The sequence below is a fragment of the Hibiscus syriacus genome, unplaced genomic scaffold (genome assembly GCF_006381635.1).
Source record: "Hibiscus syriacus cultivar Baekdansim isolate YM2019G1 unplaced genomic scaffold, ASM638163v2 tig00110450_pilon, whole genome shotgun sequence".
NCBI lineage: Eukaryota > Viridiplantae > Streptophyta > Magnoliopsida > Malvales > Malvaceae > Hibiscus > Hibiscus syriacus.
Genome location: NW_024062743.1, coordinates 426288 through 452403, shown reverse-complemented (window position 1 = coordinate 452403; position 26116 = coordinate 426288).

Here is a 26116-nt window from a genome sequence, read left to right as displayed (position 1 = left end):
TAACGGCTTCCATGATACTCTTTTATAATTTTTGCTGTGGAATGCGAACTCAGATGACTGTAATCCAGCAGTGACAGGTACAAATTGACGACCTTCATACTGTCTTATAACCAGAAGTGGTGCATATCCAATTCCTCCCCATAATCCGAGCAGCATTATCCAGTTGTAATCACCACACCTGTAAAAGAATTCCCTTTGTATTTGCCACGGGGCTCGCCAAACAATGTCATTGCTTTGCAGATTTCGAAAGGCATTAATCCACATATCTTTCTTAATTTCTTTCGGCCATTCCTGCTCTAGAAATTTTTAATGGTGAGTAATCGTATTAAAACGTCGGTATGACACTTTTCTGTCCTCCAGAAATGACTACGGATCCAACATATAACAACTGAGTACACCCTGAGAATCGTCCACCTCCTAACTTTCTACAAGCATTTAACGATCTGAAGGTCTCTGCTAGGATTGCAGAAGCAGGATTAATCTTTTTCGGTAGCTGTTCAAACAAATCTACCACTGCAGCTTCAACATATCCCAATACTTTTGGGAATATGACCATACCATATATACCCAGAGCAAATAAATCGAATCGTACTTTAATATCTGGATGACTCTGAATAAGTTCTTTAATGTTGGTCCAAGCAATGCCTTCGCTTTCGCCTTTTTGTTTTGTACGGGATGCCACCCATTCTTCTCGTACCCCGGCAATCTTTGCTAATTTAACTCGAAAGGGTTGAGTTTTAATTGACTTTGAATAGATTCGATTCTCCAAAGCCCCATCTATATGTAGCAAAGTTGTGTATTCTTCAATAGTAGGGACCAAATCCTCTTTATTGAGAGTGAAGCAATTGTATCCTGGATTCCAGAATTGAATTAGGGCTCTGAGTAATTCATCATCAACTTCAACATAGAGCAAATATGGGATGTCTCCATAAATCTGATAAAACTGCAATTTTTTGTTTGAATCCCAACTTTCCCAAATGCTTCGCAAATCTTGCGTATCATTTCTTTTTAGTGAAACTGGAGCATAGCTGGCCAAGTCAGATATATAATCATCCTGCAGACTGTCTCCTTCTTGTCTTTGTAAGTCCTCAGCCCACTGCCTTACTTCTGAGTTTAGAATTATTTGATTTGAACACTTTTTATCCATAGATGAAGGCTTTCCAATGAGACAATTAACACAAGGATCAATGTCTTTATCCTGTATGATGCAATGCAAACAGAAAAATAAAGAACACACAAAAAGAAAATAAATTAGTTTACATAATAAAGAAATCTAACATTTACATAAATAATTTTTATTTAAACATGCTTTTCTAAATTTAAATAATTTAAATAAACATGTAATTTAAATAATAAATAAATTAACAAGAAAGTCAGAATTCATTTCTCCTGTGTGTACACCTATTTTGGACAAAATTTCGGCATGACTTCTGATCGGAAGAGTTTCTAAGGTTCTTTATATGCAGGGTTTCAGATCTAAGAATCAAGGTACCCGAATTGTCTTTGTTAGTGCCCCCTTGGGTTGCTAACCCTCAATCCTAGTCCATCACAGACTAAAGTGGATCGAGTTCAATTCGAGGGGATACATTTCTCTATATCTGACACGGAGAATAAATTCTCACGAAGACATAGAGCATATGAACCCCGAAAGTTACTTGCTAGGTCTGACACGGAGAATAAATTCTCACGAAGACGTCGCTTTCACTCCCACTTAAAAGGGACAACTCAATTATAGAGTTTTATGTTATGCAATGCAAGTGTTGTGTGTGAGGAGAAATGTTCATACCTCTGACAAAAAAAATAAATACTGAAATAAAATACTTGCAAATAAAACATATAAATATTATAAAAATAATAAATAAATAAAAAATTTGAAAAGAAAAAAATTAAAAATTAAATATATGAATTTTTAATTTTTAATTAATAGAGACAATTCATAATTGATTTTTAAAAGTTTGACCGGTTCCCCAGCAGAGTCGCCAAGCTGTCGTAACCGGTTTTCGTCTGGGCACGAAATATTTATTTGGCGGGGAAATTGATGTGAATAAATAATTTTGAAAATAATTTGTGAGTCGCCATCGGCCTTTTGGATCAGGTAGGTCGAATACCTAAAAATTATTATTATTTTTTTAAAAGAGTTTTTAAAGAAAACACTAATAAAAAAAATGAACTGATCTGCGTTTTATAACCAAAAATTCGTTCTTTTTAATAAAAAGGGATTCGTGGTCGGTTACGTTTAGGGAAGGATTAGCACCCCTACAACGCCCAAAATTGGTACTTTTTAATTATAAATTGTCTCTATTATTAAAATTTAAAATTCAAAAATATATTAATTTTTAATCTTATTATTTCAAAATTATATAAAATATATTTATTTATTTAAAAATATCAGAAAAGAACTTCTAGGTGCCTTAAGACAGCTCTTTTCTTTGATATTGATAAATATTAATTTAAATAATATTGTTTACTTTTTAATTTTAAAATATCAGAATAGGACATCCAGTTGTATTAAGACTGTCCTTTTCTTCGATATTAAAAATAAATATTTAAAAATTACTATTTATTATATATATTTATGAATATATAAAAATATTAATCAATATAATAAAAGAAAATATACTAAAACAAATATTTAAACAAAAATAAATGAAACATATAAAATAACTGACTAAATTACAGTAAAAACAAAAATCTAATTCATAATTAATCAAAATTATAAGGATTAAATATGTTAATAATTTAGTGACTAAAATAAAATTATTTAAAATTCGGATATTATAATAAAATAAATTAAAAATATAAACTAGGGATTAAAAAATTATTTATTAAAATTAAGGGATTAAATCCGTTATTTATCCTAAATATATTATTTTAATATAAAGGACTAAAATGAATAAAATTGAAATTCGAAGACTGAATTAAAATTATTATAAATTTGATTTAGTGACTAAAATGTAAAGTTTACAAATTATGAGGACTGCGGATGGGGTTTAACTATTGTATAATTACGCGCATAGTCCTTCCCGAAACGACGTCGTTCGGGAAGGACTATAAAAGGTCCAAACCGGCTGGCCCGAAGGGCCAGTCTTCATTTTTACTTCTCCTCTCTCTCTCTTCTTTGAGAGAAAAAAATTTTCTCTCTCGCTTCTCTCTAGAACAGAGAGAAGCCAGCCAGCCGACAGCCGTCAGTCGGCGTTAGTCCGCCGCCGGCCACCGTCTTCGGTGGCTGGAAATTTTTTTTTTTACATCTAAACGTAGATCGGACCGTCCTAATGACGGTTCCGATGTTCTTTTCCGTTAAACGGCTCCCAATCGGAGCAAATCTAAAAAGAATACCTTCGGTTTTTCGAAGGTTTTGGTGAGATCCGGCGTTTGGCTTCCTCGGTAAGTCTCTTCTTCCTTTTTCTTTATTTTCTGGTTCTTTGCTGCTGAGATCGTTGGTAATAGTTTGTATCTTCTCTGTTTTTTTTTTTTCCGGTTCTGTCTCTCTCTTTTTTTTCTGTCTCTCTGTCCCGGGGTTTTTTTTTCAGGTTGGGGTGGTGGCTTTTATAGCCACCACCGTTGTAGTCGTCGGACCGGTCCTTCGAGGGGGTCTCGGTGAGTCACCGGACTACCAGTGGTGACTCACCCCGTAGCCATGGCGTGGACGGCTGGCGTTGGAGCTTCTGGAGCCTTCGGTTGGGACGTGGCAGCGGCGGAGGCGGCGAGAGATAGCAGCGGCGGCCGCGTGTCCCTAGGGTATCAGACCCTAGGGTTTCCATCTGGGGCATTCTGGACCGTTGGATCGTGCTAGATCCAACGGTTGTGATGAGGCGGCCGGCTAGATTAGGGTTAGGAAACCCTAACTGGAAACCCCAAATGTTTAGGGTTTCTGGTTTGATTTGGACCGGTTCTGGTTTGTTTGTAACTGGGCCGGTCCAGTTGTAATTGGTCTGTAATTATTTATTTAATATGTATTTAATAATAATAATAATAATGATAATAATAATAATAATAATAATAATAATAATAATAATAATAATAATAATAATAATATGGATAAAAAATTAGTATCTTCAGAGGGGTCAATTGTGTAAGCCCTGTTGACCTTTGTTTGTGCTCGCCTTATTGAATCGGATCAGGTTTTAACCGTATGTTGGAGGTGTTTGAATTTGCAGTTGAGTCCAGGCAGTCGGCTTTGGTACAATTTGTATGTGAGTATGTCTTCCATTTTTATGGACTGTAGTTTTGGTTCCTTCTAGTTAATAGGAGGGTCGTTTCATCGTTTGAACTTTGTGATAGTCTCTGTTATGGTGGGGATGTATAGCGTACAGTGTTGTTATCATCCCATGTCGATGGCTTGTGGTGTTTTTAGGAGAGTGCTGTAAGGGTGTATTACTGTGTTGTTTTCTTATTGAGATCTTTCCTAGTGTTGTAGTATCTTCGCGTAGTTAGGGTAATATTTTTCTCCATTTAGGTTTAGGGAGATTTTTAAGTTATGTATTTCGAATAAAAATATATTGCCAAGCAAAAAAAAAAAAAAACCACTTTGGAGTATTCACAATATTTTTACAAAAATAATTATGGATAAACACTCAATATTAAAAAATATTATAGAACATCAATATAACATAATACGGATAATAGTTACGAATTATGGGGAATACGACAAGGCCTATTATTAGCAAAGGATCTGGGGGTTAAAAATTTGATAATAGAAGCAGATGCAAAGTGGGCAATTAAAGCCCTAAACGAGGAACGAGTTGAATATCATCAAACTGAAATTATTTTCAAGGATTACGCAAAAATTATTGAAGGAAACTGGGTTAAAGAGATCAGACATACTTGGAGAGAAGGCAACAAATGCGTTGATCTTTTGGTGAAGAAGGGCCATGAATATGGGGAGGGAACGCAGATTCTCGAAGAACCGCCTGATGAGCTCCTTTCTTTGCTCCACTCTGATAGTATCGGGATTGAATTCTTAAGATGGCAGTTTAAACGTTGCCGTTTCTCATCTTTGTACCAAAACAATAATAATGATAATAATAAGGGTAAAGTATAGTAATGTTCACTGAATTTTTCTTAAACATTTATTTAGGTCTCTCAACTTTTAAAACTTATAATATAGTCCCTAATATTTAGTCCGTTTGCAATATGGTCCCCTAATATTTAGTCCATTTGCAATATGGTCCCCTAATAATTACGTTGGGGACCATATTGCAAACGGACTAAATGTTGGGGGACCATATTGAAAATGGACTAAATGTTGGGGGACTATATTGTATGTTTTAAAAGTTTGGGAACCTAAATGAAGGATTTAGAAAAGTTCAGTGACCATTACTATACTTTACCCTTTATTTTATATACTCTTGATTTATGTCATAAATGGCCCTAAAGTTTATGAGATTTGTCATTATAATACTTGTTAATGGTAACAGTTTAACCGACTCTCACTAGTAATTCATTTTTTTCTAATTTAAATGGAGATAAAGGTATAAATAAAAAACATAACAGAGAAGTAAAGGATACAAGTGGTTAAAATCATCTTCTCAGTGAGAATTCTTTCCGAATCATGATTATTATAGTTAGACATAGGGTTATTATGATTATTTTTATTAAATAAATTTAATAATTGAACTTTGAATTTTGTTATAGTAAATCACGTAAACTTATTAGAGGTTGTATTTTATACATTATAGTTGATTCGAGAGTTATAATGCTCCTTAATCCATAAGATATAAATATTTAATACGATTTGATAATATAGATAAACTCGAGTATTATTTATAATATTATATATAATTGTTTCCTCTCTTATGTTCAATCGGTGAATGGATAATAATTATTATGTATACATATATATGTATGTATTTATATTGAGATGCTTATATACTTAAGAGACTTATCATATTCACATAATTGGGTCAAATCTTAAATTATATCATAAAATTTTAATTTTTTTTATAATTATATATGTAAATTGATTTTATTTCAACTTTTATAAATTACTAATATCATTATTGACATTATAATTAACATGAAATAGATAAAAAATAGTTAATTATTATTATATAATATACTTTTAATTTATTTTTAGGGTAAAGTATAGTAATGGTCATTGAACTTTTCTAAAGCTTTCATTTAGGTCCCCCAACTTTAAAACTTACAATACAATCCCCCAACATTTAGTTCGTTTTCAATATGGTCCCCCAACATTTAGTATGTTTTCAATATGGTCTCCCAACATTTAGTCCGTTTGCAATATGGTCCCAACGTAACTGTTGGGGTACCATATTGCAAACGGACTAAATCTTGGGGGACTGTATTGCAAGTTTTAAAAGTTGGGGACCTAAATGAAAGCTTTAGAAAAGTTCAGTGACCATTACTATACTTTACCCTAATAATAATATTCGATTATATGCCCAAAATATCAAATTTCACAAAAAGACAAACGAATAAAATAGGAAGTGTTGGAACCGTCTTTCGGTTGGGTCCGGAATTGGGCTTCGACTTGAATGAAATGATTTGAGTTGCCACTGATCATTTTAAAAACAACATTTGGGCTGATCAGACGCCATCTTATCTGATCTGCATCTTACCAAAGATGTGTGTTGGATTCGGGAGTCAGTTACAATCAAGGAATGATTAGCACCCTTGAATTGCCCTTTTGGTATTAATTAATTTCCAGTTGTCTTAATTAAGAAAATTGAAAGTTAAGTTAAAAAGGTAAAAATTGATCCAAATTACGTACCTTTGATAGATTTAAAAATGTACCCTTAGAAGTTAAAAAATGTGTTAGATAGAAAAAATTAATGAAAATAAATAAAATAAAGAAAATAAAAAAACAAATGAATTAAAGAAAATGAGATAAAGAAAATAAAAAAATAAAGAGAAAAGTAAAGATAGAAAAAGTGAGTAAAATATGATAAAAAATAAAAATAAAAAAAGAAAAAAAAACTAAAAAAATGATAATAATGAAAAATAAATATATATATATAACTATTAGGTACAATAATAATAATAATAATAAATAGGAGAGAAAAAATAAAAAAAAAAGAAAGAAACATACATAACCTACTATCATCACTTCACCAAAAAAAAAGGAAAAGTTTGGTTAGAGAGAGATGACAGGAAGAAAAAATCGGGCTAGGAGATAATCATATCAAATGTTAGGTAATATATATATATATATAATATAATATTTAATAAAATATATAAATATAAAATATTAGGTAAAAACAAGAAAAAAAATAAAGTAATACATATATATATATAAACGTATAAACAAAACATTAGGAAAAACAAAAGAAAAAATAAAATAATAAAATAATAATAATAATAATAATAATAATATAATAATAAAACCAAAAATGAAAAAAGAGTAAAAATAATAAAAATAAAAACATAAAAAATATATATGTATAATAATAATAAAAGCGTTAATTTGAAATAAAAATCAAAATTTGGGACATAATTAAAAAGAAATCGAGGTAAAATTTAAATTTTAGGGTCGAAATAAGCCTTTTTAAAACTGAAAGGACCAAAAATAAAATTTTCCCCTAATTTGAAAACACGTGGATCCAAAGGGTTCGAATCGGGTCACGGGTCAGGTGGCGGGTTTCTATATAAGTCAATAAACACAAACATGTTTTCATTTTTTCCCCTGGCCCAAAACGAATCAAAACAAAACCTTTAAAACCTTTGCCATGTTCTTGGTGTTCTTCATCAAATGAAGAACACCACCTCCAGAACCCAAAAACCGATCGGCCACCGTCTCGCCGGCCACCCTTCATCGGCGATGGCCAAGAGAAAAAATATACCATTCGAAAGTCCATTTCTTCGTTGTTTCGAAAATCACAACGTTTTTTAAACGAGCCTCGGGGAGGGCTAGATCTGAGCTTGAAGCTCTCGGTTTCCCTCCCCCGAATCATCGGTGGGTTTTTATTTTAAAAATCAGAAACGGAGAAAGAGGAGCATGCAAGCAAATCAATCAAACAAAGGTAAAAATAATACATTTTTTATTTCAATCTTGCCTTTGAAAGCTTACAATTCTAGCTTTTCATTTGTATTTTTTCGTTTGAATTTTGCGTAATATTTGTGTATTCCATATGTGTGATGTTACAATATTTTATTGCCTTGACATTGGCTATTTTTAGAGTCCCGATTTTTAGAGTTTGACTCAAACTAAAATACTCGTTCCCTTGTTTGTTGGCGAGTCCTCTAACATCACGTCACTGGAAAAATAGGGGCGAGGACCTTGCGGCATTGAGAATATGGGTGAGAAGTGGTGGGAGTAAAGTAGGATTTAGGGTTTTGAAACCCTACCCAACTTGGTGGAAGCTTGGGTCGGTTTGGGTTGGAGATTGGTTCGGGTTACTCCTTAGGCCACTGATGTAACTGGTTTCTTTGTAACTGGGCTTCGGGCCTGCAACCTGTAACCAAATAATATATATATATATATATATATATATATATATTATAAATGTGTAAGATAAATAATGGCACATCAATTAGGATGAAATGATGTGTCGATAGCTGCCCCTCTTTGCTCATTATCGTGTAACGAAAATAGAGCAATGATTAAAAGAAACAAATTTCGTCCATATCGAATGTCCTCTGTCGTAGAGTTGAAATCCGATATTAAGACTCGTTTGTCAATTCAGATTGAATCACGAAATAACTCCCTCGTCGTGAGGTTGAGTCAAAACTGGAAAATTTTGAGCACGATATCTTTCGTTGCGAAGTTGAAACCGAACTCAAAGGTTTGACAAGTAGCTCCTAGATCGCCTTTTAGCCCAAGATACTTCATCGTGAAGCTGAAACTTGACTTGAAGACATCGGGGTTGCTGTGTTACAGATGACTCATTCTTCATGAAGTTGATCTTTATGGTACGATATCCTTCGTTGTGAAGTTGAAATCGTAGGAAAATCAGAAAGTGGCTTCTTGTTGCCAATCTTGACCTTGGTCTTCTTATTGACTTAAAGACCTTGGTGTGAGAACTTGAAAGTTTTCATTGACAGATAACCTTTCTGGCCTTGTGTTATGTTGTACTGAGCTAAGAGATTGCCCTATATCTTCTTCTTGACTTGAAGACCTTGGCTTTAACCAGAAAGCAGTTTCTCGATGCTACTTCGTGGTTGATATGTCATCAAGCTGAATGAAATCAAACTCGACAGTTTTGTTGACAGATAGCCCTTCTTGCCTTGAGCTATGATGTAAATTTGACATGCCTCTGAGCTGAATGGAATCGAACTCGAAGGTTTTTGACATATAACCCTTCCCGCCTTGAGGTTTGCTATAAATTTGATGTGCCTTTGAACTAAATGTAATCAAACTCGAAGGCCTTTGGTTGCAGATAATCCTTCTCGCTTTGAGTTATGCTGTAAGTTTGATATGCCTTTGAGCTGAATGTAATCGAACTCGAAGGTCTTTTGTTGATATATATCCCTTTTCGCCTTGAGCTATGCCGTAAATTTGATATGCCTTTGAGCTGAATGTAATCAAACTCGAAGGTTTTGGTTGACAGATAGCCCTTCTCGCCTTGAGCTATGCTGTAATAGGCTGGGAGATAACCCCCTATTGTAGCATATGACTAATTTATGGTGAAACTAAGTCAATCCACTTGGGCATGATATCCTTTGTCGTGAAGTTGAAATCATGGATGGCTCATTCGCTGTGAAGTTAAGCTTTGAATTGGATATCCTTCATTGTGAAGTTGAAATCCAATCTTGTGTAATTTGCATTGTTTCGAGACCAATATCATTCGCTGTGAAGTTGAAATTGGCTCCGAATGAAACTGGAAAGTTGTTTGTTGATAGACGTTCCTTCGTTGTGAAGTTGAGCTTTGAATTGGATATCCTTCGTTGTGAAGTTGAAATACAACCTTGAATATTGTTTGGCTTTGAGTTGGGTATCCTTCGTTGTGAAGTTGAAATCCAATCTTTTGTAAGTTGCGTCGCTTCGAGTTTAATATCTGTAGACACCCGTTTTTGTCAGGGTTATAAATATTATATTAAAATTATATTATAATAATAATAATATTATTATTATTATAACTATTATATTATAATACATTATTATTAGTATTATTATTATTATTAATGTTACATATTATATTTTATAGGACCAAGACCCAGTTAGAAATATCAACCCAAATACAAGATGTTGGTTCAAGCCCAGGACCTGGATCCAGACTCGGTTACAAGACTCAACCCGTTTAGATGTTGTCTCCCACATGAAGTCAGTGATCAACACCCCATGCCTCCCACGTGAAACCTGCAACAAATCCTCCAAAGTTAATAAAAAAATCACTCATCCACCGAAAGATTATCAAAGTTAAAACCAAACACATAACCCCGAATATCAGGGGATGATTTCACATAAAACACGTTATTGTCCTACCAAACACAAGGAAATTAAGAGGCAAGGACAAGAGTGATTTAGTGATAAAAGTAGGAGGCAATCATTCGAGAAGGGAGATCGAGAATCATTTGAAAAAAAATACAAAAGTATATTTTTGTAATCAAGGTATGAGAAAACCCATCAAAAAGTATCTGCAAAGGGGATTAACAACCACAATCGAAGAACATCCATTTTTTAGCATTTGAATGGTATTCTCTATTTTTCATTTTATAATTTTTCTTTTCATTTTTTATTATTCCGTTTATGTGTGTACATGTGTGTTTCGAAATAAATAAGGAATAAAAAAATTAGAGAAGGATTAGAAATTTACCTGGATTGTGTGAACACATATGGAGTCTCATTGACTCCGTTTTATCGCTGCTTGGGTTCCTTTGTCGATAAAAAGAAGTTGAAGTTAGTAAATATTTTTTTAAAATCAAAACAACAAAATATTTTTTAAAATCAAAACAGCAAAATAAACTAGAGGAATAAAGGGGATTTTGGGTTACCTTATTCATGGGTGTTAACGTTAGAGTCAATATTATTGAAGATGGTCTTCGTTCGTCTTCAGGAGAAGGTAATGCCACTCTACGATGGGTGCATGGCGGCTGTGGACTTGCTTTACGTTCTCTCGTGAGAAGAAGGGAGATGATATTTCTTCTCTATGTAAGTGCGGCCACGAATGAAAGGGGATGAGAAAGAAGGGAATAGAGCTTGGTTTTAGTTTATGATTAAAATAATATATATATTAATTCATAAAATGGTAATGTTTCAATAGTTGTTAACACGTGTTTTACAAAAGGGAGGGGTAAATTATGTGACTAATCATTTGAGTTTCAAGGTATTCCATTCGGGTCCTTAAGTTTTTTTAGTTTCTATTGGTAGTTCCCAAGTTTTTGTGTAATTCGTGTTAGCCCTTAGTCTTAGAAAATTTAAATCTTTATTGGTTTGTACATTGGGCAATGTTATTTTCGAAGTGTTGTATTTTAATCCTATATATGTATGGTTTATTATTGTTTACAAGGCTTGTAATATTATTTAGTTATTTTTTAATCATATGTTTGTTAATGGGTAAATGGTGACTTTGGTACCTGAAGTATGAATAAATTGGTGATTCATGAGTCATTGCTTATTGGCTAAATTCATTATTGCAATTCTAAACATATTTATCTTTTAAATTAGGTCACTATTGTTTTTTTTATGCGCATGTGTATGTTAATCTTGCAAATACTATTTAATTATATTGTATTTAATGGTGTATAAATAATTAATTAATTTGTGAATATGGAAAATATCCATAAACATTATGTTAAGATATCTTTAAGTTTACCTATATATATATATTTGCATAGACATGTAGATTTAAATTTTGCATAGTTGATTTATATACATGATATCCTCACGAGCATAACTCAAATGATAATCAGATTAAAGGTAATACCCTTTTAATTTAAAATGGTTTTAAGTGGGTTGTCTTAACTTATTAGATATCCGCTTTTGACCATTTTAAAGTAGAAGTGTATCCTATTAGCGACACCTAAAAATTGATTCAATGCTTTAAAATTTGGGATCGAAAGAAAAGAAAATATTTGGTTATTTAAATCTTTCGAGAAAAGGTAGTTAGAACTTATTTAAGATCTTATCTCGATATTTTTAAATAATCGAATATTCTTTATCTTTCTAAAGGTTGGGTAATTTTAATTTAATATATTTTGGTGCTTTTAAATATTGTAAAATTCATATGTTGTTGTTTTGTTGGGGATCATAAATCAAATTAAAATTGAATTTGTAAATTTCATTGCAAATACATTAATTAATCGATTAGGTACAGATTTAGGGCGTTGTGGGGGTGCTAATCCTTCCCTACACATAATCGACTCCCGAACTCATTTTCTAGTAACACAAAACTAAATTTGTCATTTTAATTAATTTTTTTTTAAAATGACATTTTTTGGGTGCCCAATCACACCCCAATCAAAGATTGGTGGTGACTCTCGAACCGTATGTTTTTTATCGTAAAGTAATTTCCAAATTTTCGAAACGAGAGATTTTTAAATCATATTTATTTTTAAATTAAAAATCAATAAAAGAGATAATTAAAAATATGTGGTTTTTCAAAATCTCACTTTCGCTCTTAAGAAAAAATCGTTTCGATAGCTTGGCCACTCCACTGTGGATTTTTTTAGAGAGTCAGGCCTATGTTCGATTAAATAATTGTCTTTGCAATTGAAAGTTATAAATCCGTTCTAATTTGGTTTTTGATCCCCTATTTGGTTTTAATGTGTTCAAGATTTAATTAACCAATAAATAGTTGTACTGATATGTTTGTTAATGGTTTCAGATTAATTATGTGTTTAAGGAGGATTGATTTTTTGAGTGTTTTCTGATTATATGTTTTTTTATTTTTGCTTTTCTCACACATTGCACAGTTGCATTTGCATAACATGAGATAAAACCCCACTTCGTCCTATTTAAGTAGGAGTGAGAGACTACTGTCTCGTGAGGTTTTCACCTCTACATGGGATAGTGGATCGCTCCTGGAGCTCACGTCTTATGATCCTTGTGAGGTTTTCACCACCGTATGGACATAAGGAGGTGCGTTCCCTCGAAATTGAACTCGATCTCTTAAAGCTTGTGATGGGCCAGGATTAAGGGTTCGATAGCCCAAAGGGGCACCGACAAGGATAATTTGAGTTATCACAAGAGTACGAGCAATGGAGAAGCAGTCGAGTGAATGGCAACATCCCGATGGTGAATCCTGAAAACATCAACCTATAGAAGAGCATTTGAGGATGGTGCCATCTCCATTAGAGCTAGCTAAGCGCAATTTTTAGGCAGAAAAAAGACAGTGGAGAATGACTTTGCAAAAGCTAGAAGATAAGGTGTAGCAAAGAGGGTTGGAGATCGATATTCAAAAGAGTAGAGCAAATCAAATTGAAAAAGTGGAGAAGCAACTTCGGCTAGATTTTGATGGTCTTCAATTGTCTTACCAGTGAATGGTGAAAGACCAGACAACTTCCAGCTCAAGTAAATCATTTGTTGAGTGGAGAGAGGAAGTTGGCGAGCTTAAAGAGAGAAGCCAGGTAAAGTCAAGACGAGCTCAAGCAAAGCAGACATCAAGTTAAGATTTTGTCAAAAGAAAAGAGTTGTTTAGAGTAGCGATTACAAGAAGGTCAGGCCCAGAACGAGAGACTGAAGGGTAAGATTTTGAGTTTAAAGGTTGTATTACGATGATACCAGAGCCGGGAATGTAGCTCGAGTCGTGGATAAGTCGAAAATCTAAAAGGCGAGTAAGTGAGCTTGAAGCCATGGTTTAGGGTTTTCATAGGCAAGCAAGTGAGTTATCGATAGTTCCTATGAGGGGGATATTCACTGGCGTTTTCAATGGGAGCAAGCTCAGGCAAGAGTTAAGCGAAGAGAGGACCTTATTGCTGTTACCTAGGACATGCTCGGGGGATTGCACAATATTTGGTCGACCTATCTTAGGAAGCTGCTGCTATAAGCGAAGAACTGGATCCTGAGGCTGAAGAAAACCAGAAGGTTGTGGAATTTCTAGCACACGTACAACAAATATGAGAAATAGTGCAGATTTATCTGTGATATGTTTCAACCTTGTATTCAAACTTCGTTTCTAATATAAAGAGTTGTTCTAAGGAATCACTCCAGGATCAATACCCTGTATTTTGCATATGTATCATTTTATTATTTCAATGCATTTTTATTTTTTTACACCACACTCTATTCATTGATAATCATATTCATTAATAAAATATGAACATTAATAAAAAGAACTGTGTGACAGAAATACTAGAAAATTACAAGCATCCCTATAATACAAGAAAGAAAACCATGGATGACAAGATTGCTCAAATTGAGAAAAATCAGCTCGAGTTGCAAGAGAACATAAAGAAAATGTAAGAAGACATGATCAACGCTTAAAAGGATATGCTTTCTAAGTTGGTAAATATGTTAGAAGGGAGAAATCCAGAACATTGAAAGGACCCGAAGCAAAGAACTGAGGAACCACTTTATCCTCCAAGGTTCACCCCAGCACAATCTCAGAATATTCAAGGAACATCTGTCCCTACCAAAGTACACATCAATCCTGTCTGTGCTGCTGTGAATCTACAACCTGGATCTTGTACACATCCCGAAGAAAATCCATATCACCATATCCCGGACCTTGATGAAGAAACTAAAAAAGATGAAAGCAAGCTGTTACAAGAGCAATATAAACAGTTAGCAAGCAAGTCCAGGCTATGAAAGAAGACACCAACATGTATGGACTTGATGCTAAAGAATTAAGTTTAGTTCCTGATTTAGTCATGCCTCCAAAGTTCAAGACTCCTTATTTTGAGAAATTTGACGGTACCAGATGCCCCTCCACCCATATTACGACATTCTGTAGGAAAATAACTGTTACATAGGGAATGATCAGTTATTGATCCACTGCTTCTAAGAAAGCTTAGCAAGTTCAGCACTGCAATGGTATAATCAACTAAAAATAGCTGATATAAGGTCATGGAAAGATATGGCCAAATCCTTTCTCGACCAGTATGAACATGTGAAAATGTCAACCCTAACAGAATTTTGTTGCAAGGAATAAAGAAGAAGAACAATGAGAATTTTAGACAATAAGCTCAATGGTGGAGGGAGGTAGTGGTGTAAGTCCACCCACCATTGGAAGAGGAGGAAACGAATATGCTTTTTGTTAATACCTTAAAGGCTCATTTTTTTCACACCTTATTGTCAACCTTCTCAAAGTTTTTTTGACATAGTTATGGTGGGAGAAATGATCGAAATGGAGATTAAAAGTAGAAAGCTCGAAGGAGGAGAGTCCAACAAGAAACCGCCGATAAGGAAAAAGGAAAACGAAGTCAGCAACGTGAAGCAATATAATTCCCATAACATGACAGTGTCTCGACCTCAAGGAACGGTAGCACCACCCCAAAATGACAATAGACAAGGGGCAAGGGACCATGGAGAGAGAGGCCTCAATTCGATCCAATTCATATGACTTATAAGGGGTTATTTCACAAATTATAGGATCGGCATGTAGTCTCGCCTTATCATATGCCACTTATACAACCCCCATATCCCAAATGGTATGATGCTAGTGTTAAGTGTGAATATCATGCGGGGAATCTGAACATTCCATTGAAAATTGCATTGTGTTCAAAAAGGTCATCCAAGCTTTGAGAATAAGGAATGTCATCAATTTCGGTGACAGCAAAAAGCCAAATATAGCCCAAAATCCTTTACCCAACCATGTAGGAGTAGGGATTAACGTAATTACTAAGAGAAGGAAGAAGATTATAAGGAGGGTTAGTGAGGTGGTATCACCCATGTCTTGGGTATGGTGCTAATTGGTTAAAGTAGGACTATTAAAACCCAGTCTTCCATATGAGCAGTTTAACAGTGAAGAGGTGTGCCACTACCATAATTACACAGGACACAATATACAACAGTGTCCTGATTTCTTAGAGTTAGTGCAAGAGATGATGGACAATAAAGAAATTGAATATTTTAAAGAAGTGGCTGAAAAAGAATAAGCATAAATTTACGCTTCGGAAGGATCTTCCAAAGGAGTTTATAGTACTATTTGTCCCCTAATCATTACTCGTGATGATTACACCTCCTTCTCTATTCCCATACAAAGATGATAAACAAGTGCCATGGATTTATGATTGCCAAACGGGAGAGATAACAAATCCGCAAGAAGAAATAGATGAAGTAGGAAACTTGACCAAGAGTAGTAGGTAGTATTTTGAAGAGCCCGATAAGAAGATTGTTGTTGAAAAAGGAAAAAAATATTGATGAGCAGATAAAAGAAGAAGAACTCGTTATCAATGAACCGGTAACAGAGATTGAAGCGGTGGGATTTTTAAAATTTTTGAAACATAGTGAATACAACATTGTTGAACAATTGCATAAGCTGCCAGACCGTATTTCTGTCTTATCACTTCTTCTGAGTTCAGAGGCTCATCACAATGCCTTGTTAAAAGTTTTAAACCAAACTTTTGTTCCGAAGGAGTTACCCACAAAAAAGATGGATCGACTAGTTGCCAACATACAAGTCGATAACTTTCCATCTTTTTTTTAGGATGAGATCTCTTCGGGGATGATTGGCAGCCATAAAGCTCTACACATTATAGTTAGGTGCAAGGGGCATGTTCTATCTAGGGTATTGATAGACAATGGTTCAGCATTAAATGTAATGCCCTTGGTGACTCTGAAAAAGCTGCATGTGGACAGTACCCTGATGAGAACTGTCAAAGCTGAGTTGAGCTTTTGATGGAACAAAAAGAGAAGTGTTAGTCAAAATTATATTCCTCTAACCATTGGTCCAACAACATATGAAGTGGAGTTTCTTGTAATGGACATTATGCCTACATACAATTGCTTGCTAGGAAGGCCCTGGATTCATCAGGTCGGTGCGGTTCCATCAACTTTGCACCAAAGGATAAAATTTGCAATTGATGGAAGGTTCATATACATTCATGTTGAATAAGACATTATCGCTTCGATTTTTACTATGGCTCTATACGTGGAAGTGGAAAAACAAGTTGTTGAATGTTCTTTCAGATCGTTAGAGTTTGTCAATGCAATATTTGTGGCCGAAGGAAAGAAAAACACAAAGCCTAGATTGTCAAACTGCACCACAATGGGACTCAAATTGACCATAGGAAGAGGAGCGAAAATTGGAAAAGGCTAGGACGTTAATTGCAAGGACCGGTGGGTCTGATTTACCCTATAACTAAAAGAGACAGGTTTGGTCTAGGGTATAAGCCAACTTTGAAGGAGAAACTGAGGGTCATTAAGAAGAGTCAAGAATTAAGAAAGGCAAGATTGACTGGTGAGAACCCAAGCTGGGAACCCATGACCTTCCCGCCATTAAGTAGTACTTTCGTGTCAGGGGGCATATGTTTCAAGGGAATTTGAGGAACAATAAAGTGATAGTTGAGAACGCCTTGAAGGATTTAGGTCATTAATGTTATAACTAATGAGGAGTTTGAAAAAGTGAGGACTACAAGCATTTACCTTGCACCACCGGGCTTTGTGTTGAATAACTGGACATCGGATGAATTGCCTGTTGTTTACAAATCTTTTGCAGAGTAATATGCTAGAACTGTTCCCCTATTGTTCATACCCTGGATAATAGGTGATTTGATGTAAAGGGTTAAGTTGTGCGTTTTTACTTGCTTTTAATAAAAGATGTGTTCTGTTAATTCCCAAATGGCAAACATTCTCTCATGCAATTCATTTTTGGTTGAATATATGTATATATTATTTCTTTCTATTTTTTTATATATGGGAAAAGATTCTTCATATATGTATATGTATATATATCCTCTTTTACGTTATTCTTTCAGGAACTCAAATATCAATGATAAAAATGTTGATGACCCTGACCCGGAGATTAACTTCGAGATACTCATATCTCAAGGGGAAATCGAAAGTTGTGATGATGATGAGGGATGTAAACTACCTTCTGAATTGCTAAAGATGGTGGAACAGGAAGATAAACAAATTCCTTACGAACAACTTACAGAGATCTTGAATTTGGGTACGGATGAGGATAGAAAATAAGTAAAGATTGGTACCACTCTGTCTGTGAAGGAAGACAAAAATTAATAGAATTACTTTAAGAATTCAAGGATATATTCGCTAGGTCGTACGAAGATATGTCAGGTCTGGATACAGAATTGGTTGTCCATAAACTATCGATAAAGCCTGGTTATAAGTACGTACAACAGAAACTGAGAAGAATGAGACCTGAGATACTGCTCAAAATTAAAGAATAAGTGAAGAAACAATTTGATGTTGGGTTTCTTACAGTGGCCAAATAACATGAGTGGGTGGTGAATATTGTCCTAGTACCAAAGAAGGATGGGAAAGTTTGAATGTGTGTCGACTATAGAAATCTTAATAGAGCTAGTCCAAAGGATAATTTTCCTTTTCCACATATAGACACTTTGGTGGACAATAATACCAAAAATTCCTTATTCTCATTTATGGATGGATTCTCCGGCTACAATCAAATTAAAATGCACCCTGAAGATATGGAGAAAACAGTGTTTGTCACTATGTGGGGAACGTTCTGTTATAATGTCACACCGTTTAGATTAAGAATGCAGGAGCAATATATCAGAGGGCCATGGTGACGTTATTTCATGACATGATGCATAAAGAAATAGAAATCTATGTCGATGATATGATTGTCAAGGCCAAGACAGAGGAAGAACATATTAAGAACTTGGGGAAGCTCTTTCAAAGATTAAGGAAGTGCCAACTAAAACTTAACCCAAATAAGTGTACTTTTCGGGTGATATTAGGAAAGCTTTTGGGATTCGTAGTGAGCCGAAAGGGAATTGAAATAGATCCATATAATGTAAAAGCCATTCAAGATTTGCCACCCCCAAGAACACAGAAAGAGGTTTGAGGATTCTTGGGGAGATTGAATTATATAGCTTGATTTATCTCGCAGTTGACTGAAAAATATGATCCCATATTTTGTCTTCTTCGCAAGAATAACTCTGGAGAATGGAGTGACGATTGCCAAGAGGCATTTGAGGCAGTAAAGAGATATTTGTCGATTACTCCAATCTTAGTGCCACCTATCTCAGGCAAACCTTTAATTTTTTATTTTCATTTTATGAAAATTCAATGGGGTGTGTATTGGGACAACATGATCAAACGGAGAAAAAGGAGAGGGCTATCTATTATCTCAGTAAGAAGTTCACCGAATGCGAGACCAGATACACACCAATTGAAAAATTGTGTTGCGCTTTAGTGTGGGTTACCAGAAGGCTTAGGCAGTATATGTTGTATCATATTACTTGGCTTATATCCAAACTGGACCCTTTGAAGTATCTAATGGGGGTACCTGTATTGTCTGGAAGATTAGACCGTTGGTAAATCCGGTTGTCTGAATTTGATATCCAGTATGTAAGCTAGAAAGCGGTTAAAGGGAGTGCCATAGCGGAATTCATTGCAAGCAGGGCTTCTGAAGAGTATGAGCCGTTGAACTTTGATTTTCCATATGAGGATTTAATGGCTATTTCAGTGGAAGAAACAATTGCATCCCCCAGTAACTACTGGAAAATGAACTTTGATGGCGCTTCAAACTCCTTGGGGCATGGAATTAGGGAAATCTTGGTCTCACCAGAGGAAGAGCATTATCCTTTTACCAGTCGGCTCAATTTTAATTGTACAAACAATATGGTTGAGTATGAGGCTTGTGTCATGGGCCTCAGAGCTGCTATTGAACTCAAAGTGAAAATGCTTAAGGTATACGAGGATTCAGCTCTGGTAATCTACCAACTCATAGGAGAATAGGAAACAAAAGATCCCAAACTTGTAGAATACCATAAAATAGTTATGGAGCATATTGAAGAATTTGAAGAAATAACTTTCAATTATCTTCCCAGAGAAGAGAATCAAATGACAGATGCCTTGGCTACTTTGGCAGCAACATTTAAAATGAACGAGCATTCAATTATCCAGCCCATTGTTTTAATATTGAAAAAGAAGAAGATGGAAACCCATGGTATTATGATATCTTGTAGTATAGAAGATATCAAAGTTATCCAGAATAGGCTACTGAGAATGTTAAGAGAACCATTAGAATAATGGTGTCAGGGTATGTGCTTGATGGTGAAACCCTGTACAAGAAGAGCCTGGATCAAGTTTTGTTAAGGTGTGTTGACACTAAAGAAGCCAAGACAATTCTTAAAGAAGTGCATGAAGGAATATGTGGTACCCATGCTAATGGGCATGTAATGGCTAGACAAATTATGAGATTTTGGTATTATTGGTCAACTGTGGAAACTGACTGCATCAATTATGCCCGAAAATGTAACAAGTGTCAGATTTATGGAGATATAATACACCCCTCCTCATCCGTTACATGTGATGACAACTCCGTGGCCATTTTCAATGTGGGGTATGGATATTATCGGACAAATTTCACCAAAAGTGTCAAATGGTCATCGCTTCATTCTGGTAGCAATAGATTACTTCACCAAATTGGTAGAAGCAGCATCCTATGCAAGTGTTACCCAGTCAACAATATTCAAGTTCCTAAAGAAGGAAATCATTTGTAGATATGATTTACCAGAGAGGATTATCTCCGATAATGCATTGAATTTAAACAATAAGATGATGGACTCGGTCTGTAAGAAGTTTAAAATAAAGCATCATAATTCTACCACTTATCATTCAAAGATGAACGGGGCAGTGGAGGCAACTAATAAGAATATTAAGAGGCTTATAGAAAAGATGATCGAGACTTATAAAGATTGGCATAAGAAGTTTTCATTTTCTCTATTTGCTTATCGAAGTCCAGTATGGACGTCAACTGGGGCAACCCGTTTTCTTTAGTTTATGGGATGGAAGCGTCCTCCCTATTGAAAAGGAAATTCCCTCACTTCGGTTTTTATAAGAGGTAAAGCTAAATAAGGCAGAATGGGTACATGCTAGATATGACCAATTAAACTTGATCGAAGAAAAGAGATTGAAAGCTATTTGTCATGGTCAGATGTACCAGAAGCGGATGATACGAGCACACGATAAGAAAGTTCACCCTCGAGAAATCCACGAAGGAGATCTGGTGCTCAAGGGGATATTGCTCATTCAAAATGATTTTTATTAGAGAAATGGATGCCAAATTGGGAAGGACCTTATGTTGTGAAGAAGGACTTTTTCGGGGGAGCTCTAGTTCTTACTAAGATGGACGAGTCAGAATTACACTACCCAGTGAATTCTGATAGAGTTAAGAAATATTTTGCTTGAGGAAAAATGAAAAAGAAGAGAAATGAGAATTCTTGCACAACGGTGGTTCTGAATTGATTTTTGGAAAGAGCTTCTGATATGGGTAACAACAATGGCAGTTGGTGATAAGGATTAAGACTAAAGATTAATGAGCCTCGATGGAAACAACCAGAGGAGAAATTTAATGCACATGAGATTCAATACTGGTTTAGGGCATCCAATATGAGAGATTTAGGAGTTCAGCAAGAGCTTCACACTCTTAGGCATCATCACAATCTTGGAGATCTTTTTGACAGAAGATACACTCGAGTCATTCTAACGACGTGCCAGTTCAAAAGCATTTTATTATTGATATTTGAAGACACTATCCTTTTGTTCTTTTACTTTATCCAATTAAAACTTTGCCATGTAGCTGCTTAAATATTCTCTGCATTTATATAAATAAAGAGATATTTTTCCTTTTCAACTTCCCTTTTACAAGCATCTAATTTTAAAAAAGTTAAAACATATAGCTTAACTTGTGGTACATAAGATCATTTTGTATTATTATGCAAACGGTTGTGGAAAATACAGGTATTCTGAAGCTAAAAATGGTTTTAACATGTAAGTTTGTATGGTTGTAGGAAGCTAAAACCTTGGAATTCATAGACAATCCCAACCATTAATACATGACCCAAAGAGATTTTCATTTATCAAAAAGTTGGTCATGGGTACTGGCGGGTTTGAAGAAAGAAAGAAGTCAAAGTCCTGTTAAGCCGAAAGATATAGTATTGAGATTGTTAACTAGGGTGAATGGCTAAATTTTTGTGCCTATGATAGAACTGAGTTCCATCGAGATCAAAGGAGATGGTGTGCCTTCGAAGAAGAAAATGCATTAAGTTGCATAATTGCATACATTTTAGGCATGAATAGGATCATGGCATTGCATAACAACTTAAATATTTACAATTTTCCCAATGATAGCTGAAGATTGAAGATACTATAGCATCAAGATGGGAATAACTACTTTTGAAATTTTGAAAAGAATGATGACAATAATTGTGCCAGAGTAGAGTCACGTATCTAATGGCTTTCAGACAAGTTCTCACGATGAAGATGAATTTTCAGAAATTTTCTAAAACTCTGAATTTTTTAGTATAATATTTTCAAGCATACATTAGTGATTGATAATGTTTGATTTTTAGGTTCGACCGTTGAAGCAAATCAAACTAAACCTTCATGAAAGAGTAGTGAAGCAAATCATCTAGAAGCCTTCACAAAAAAGTTGTGAAGCAAAAGAAGATTGTTCGAGTTCTTACTCCCTGAAGCAAGAGGGAACGAACTCGTAGGCAGAAGATTGTTCGAGTTCTTACTCTCTGAAGCAAGAGGGAGCGAACCCATAGGTACAAGATTGTTCGAGTTCTTACTCCCTGAAGCAAGAGGGAGCGAACCCGTAGAAAGAATATTGTTTGAGTTCTTACTCCCTGAAGCAAGAGGGAGAAAACCCGTATGCAGAAGATGGTTCAAGTTCTTACTCCATAAAGCAAGAGGGAGAAAACCCGTAGGAATAAGATTGTTCGAGTTCTTACTCACTAAAGCAAGAGGGAACGAACCCGTAGGCAGAAGATTGTTCGAGTTCTTACTCCCTGAAGCAAGAGGGAGCGAACCCGTAGGCAGAAGATTGTTCGAGTTCTTACTCCCTGAAGCAAGAGGGAGCAAACCCATAGGCAGAAGATTGTTCGAGTTCTTACTCTCTGAAGCAAGAGGGAGCGAACCCGTAGGCAGAAGATTGTTCGAGTTCTTACTCCCTGATGCAAGAGGGAGCGAACCCGTAGGCAGAAGATTGTTCGAGTTGTTACTCCTTGAAGCAAGAGGGAGCGAACCCGTTGGAAGAAGATTGTTCGAGTTATTACTCCCTGAAACAAAGGGAGGGAACCCGTAGGCAGAAGATTGTTCGAGTTCTTACTCCCTGAAGCAAGAGGGAGCGAACCCGTAGGCAGAAGATTGTTCGAGTTCTTACTCCCTGATGCAAGAGGGAGCGAACCCGTAGGCAGAAGATTGTTCGAGTTCTTACTCCTTGAAGCAAGAGGGAGAGAACCCGTAGAAAGAAGATTGTTCGAGTTGTTATTCCCTGAAGCAAGAGGGAGGGAACCCGTAGGCAGAATATTGTTCAAGTTCTTACTCCCTGAAGCAAGAGGAAGCGAACCTGTAGGCATAAGATTTTTCGAGTTCTTACTCCTTGAAGCAAGAGGGAGTGAACCCGTAGGTAGAAGATTGTTCGAGTTCTACTCCCTGAAGCAAGAGGGAGTGAACTCGTAGGCAGAAGATTATTCGAGTTCTACTCCCTGAAGCAATAGGGAGCGAACCCGTAGGTAGAAGATTTATTCAAAGAAGAGGAAACAGATCTCATCAAGTTTCAAAGCACGAAGACAGAACTGGACAAAAACACACTATCATTTTTATCTTTGCCCTGTTCTTGTTAACACAAGAATGGGCAAAGAGGGGCAGCTGTAAACACCCATTTTTGTCTGTGTTATAAATATTATATTAAAATTATATTATTATTATTATTATAACTATTATATTATAATAAATTAATTATTATTATTATTATTATTAATGTTACATATTATATTTTACAGGACCAAGGCCCATCTACAAATATCAACCCAATTATAAGATGTTGGTTCAAGCCCAAGACCCAGATCCAGACTCGGTTACAAGACTCGATCCGTTTAGATGTTGCCTCCCACATGAAGTCAATGATCAGCACCCCATGCCTCCCACGTGAAACTTGCAACAAGTCCTCCAAAGTCAATAAAAAAATCAATCATCAACCGAAAAATTACCAAAGTCAAACCCAAACACATAACCCTGAAAATCAGGGGATGATTTCATATTAAAACACGTTATTGTCCTAACAAACACAAGGAAATTAAGACGCAAGGACAAGGGTGATTTGGTGATAAAAGGAGGAGGCAATCATTCGAGAAGGGAGATCGAAAATCATTTGAAACAAAATACAAAAGGATATTTTTGTAATCAGGGTATGAGAAAACCCAATAAAAAGTATCTATAAAGGGGATTAGTAACCACAATCGAAGAACATCCATTTTTTAGCATTTGAAGGGTATTCTCTATTTTTCATTTTATGATTTTTCTTGTCATTTTTTTATTATTCTGTTTATGTGTGTACATGTGTGTTTCGAAATAAATAAGAAAATTTAGAGAAGGATTAGAAATTTACCTGGATTGTGTGAACACGTATGAGTCTCGTTGACTCCGTTTTATCGATGTTTGGGTTCCTTTTTCATCAAAAAGAAGTTGAAGTTAGTAAATATTTAAAAAAAAATCAAAACAGCAAAATATTTTTTAAAATCAAAACAGAAAAATAAACTAGAGGAAGAAAAGGGATTTCGGGTTACCTTATTCATGGGTGTTAATGTTGGAGTCGATGTTATTGAAGACGGTCTTCGTTCGTCTTCAGGAGAAGGTAATGCCGCTCTACGGTGGGTGCATGGTGGTTGTGGACTTGCTTTACCTTCTCTCATGAGAAGAAGAGAGAAGATATTTCTTCTCTATGTAAGGCGGCCACGAATGAAGGGGGATGAGAAAGAAGGGAATAGAGATAGGTTTTAGTTTATGATTAAAATAATATATATATTAATTCATAAAATGGTAATGTTTCAATAGTTGTTAACACGTGTTTTGCAAAAGGGAGGGGTAAATTATGTGACTAATCATTTGAGTTTCAAGGTATTCCATTCGGGTCCTTAAGTTTTTTTAGTTTCTGTTTGTAGTTCCCAAGTTTTTGTGTAATTCGTGTTAGCCCTTAGTCTTAGAAAATTTAAATCTTTACTGGTTTGCACATTGGGCAATGTTATTTTCGAAGTGTTGTATTTTAATCCTATGTGTGTATGGTTTATTCTTGATTACAAGGCTTGTAATATTATTTAGTTACCTTTTAATCATATGTTTGTTAATGGGTAAGTGGTGACTTTGGTACCCGAAGTATGAATACATTGGTGATTCATGAGTCATTGCTTATTGGCTAAATTAATTATTGCAATTCTAAACATATTTATCTTTTAAATTAGGTCATTATTTTTTTTATGTGCATGTGTATGTTAATCTTGCAAATACTATTTAATTATCTTGTATTTAATGGTGTATAAATAATGAATTAATTTGTGAATATGGAAAATATCCATAAACGTTATGTTAAGATGTCTTTAAGTTTACCTATATATATTTGCATAGGCATGTAGATTTAAATTTTGGATAGTTGATTTATATACATGATATCCTCACGAGCATAACTCGAATCATAATCAGATTAAAGGTAATACCCTTTTAATTTAAAATGGTTTTAAGTGGGTTGCCTTAACTTATTAGATACCTCTTTTGATGATTTTAAATTAAAAGTGTATCCTATTAGCGACACCTAAAATCGATTCAATGCTTTAAAATTTGGGAACGAAAGAAAAGAAAATATTCGGTTATTTAAATCTTTCGAGAAAAGGTAGTTAAAACTTATTTAAGATCTTGTCTCGATATTTTTAAATAATCGAATATTCTTTATGTTTCTAAAGGTTGGGTAATTTTAATTTATTCTATTTTGGTTCTTTTGAATATTGTAAAATTCACATGTTGTTGTTTTGTTGGAGATCATAAATCAAATTAAAATCGAATTTGTAAATTTCATTGCAAAGACATTAATTAATCGACTAGGTACCAATTTAGGGCGCTGTGGGGGTGCTAATCCTTCCCTACGCGTAATCGACTCCCGAACTCATTTTTTGGTAACACAAAACTAAATTTGTCGTTTTAATTAAAATTATTATTTAAAATGGCAAAATGTTTTTTGGGTGCCCAATCACACCCCAATCAAAGATTGGTGGTGACTCCTCGAACCGTATGTTTTTTATCGTTTAAATTTCCAAATTTTCGAAACGAGAGATTTTAAATCATATTTTTTAAATT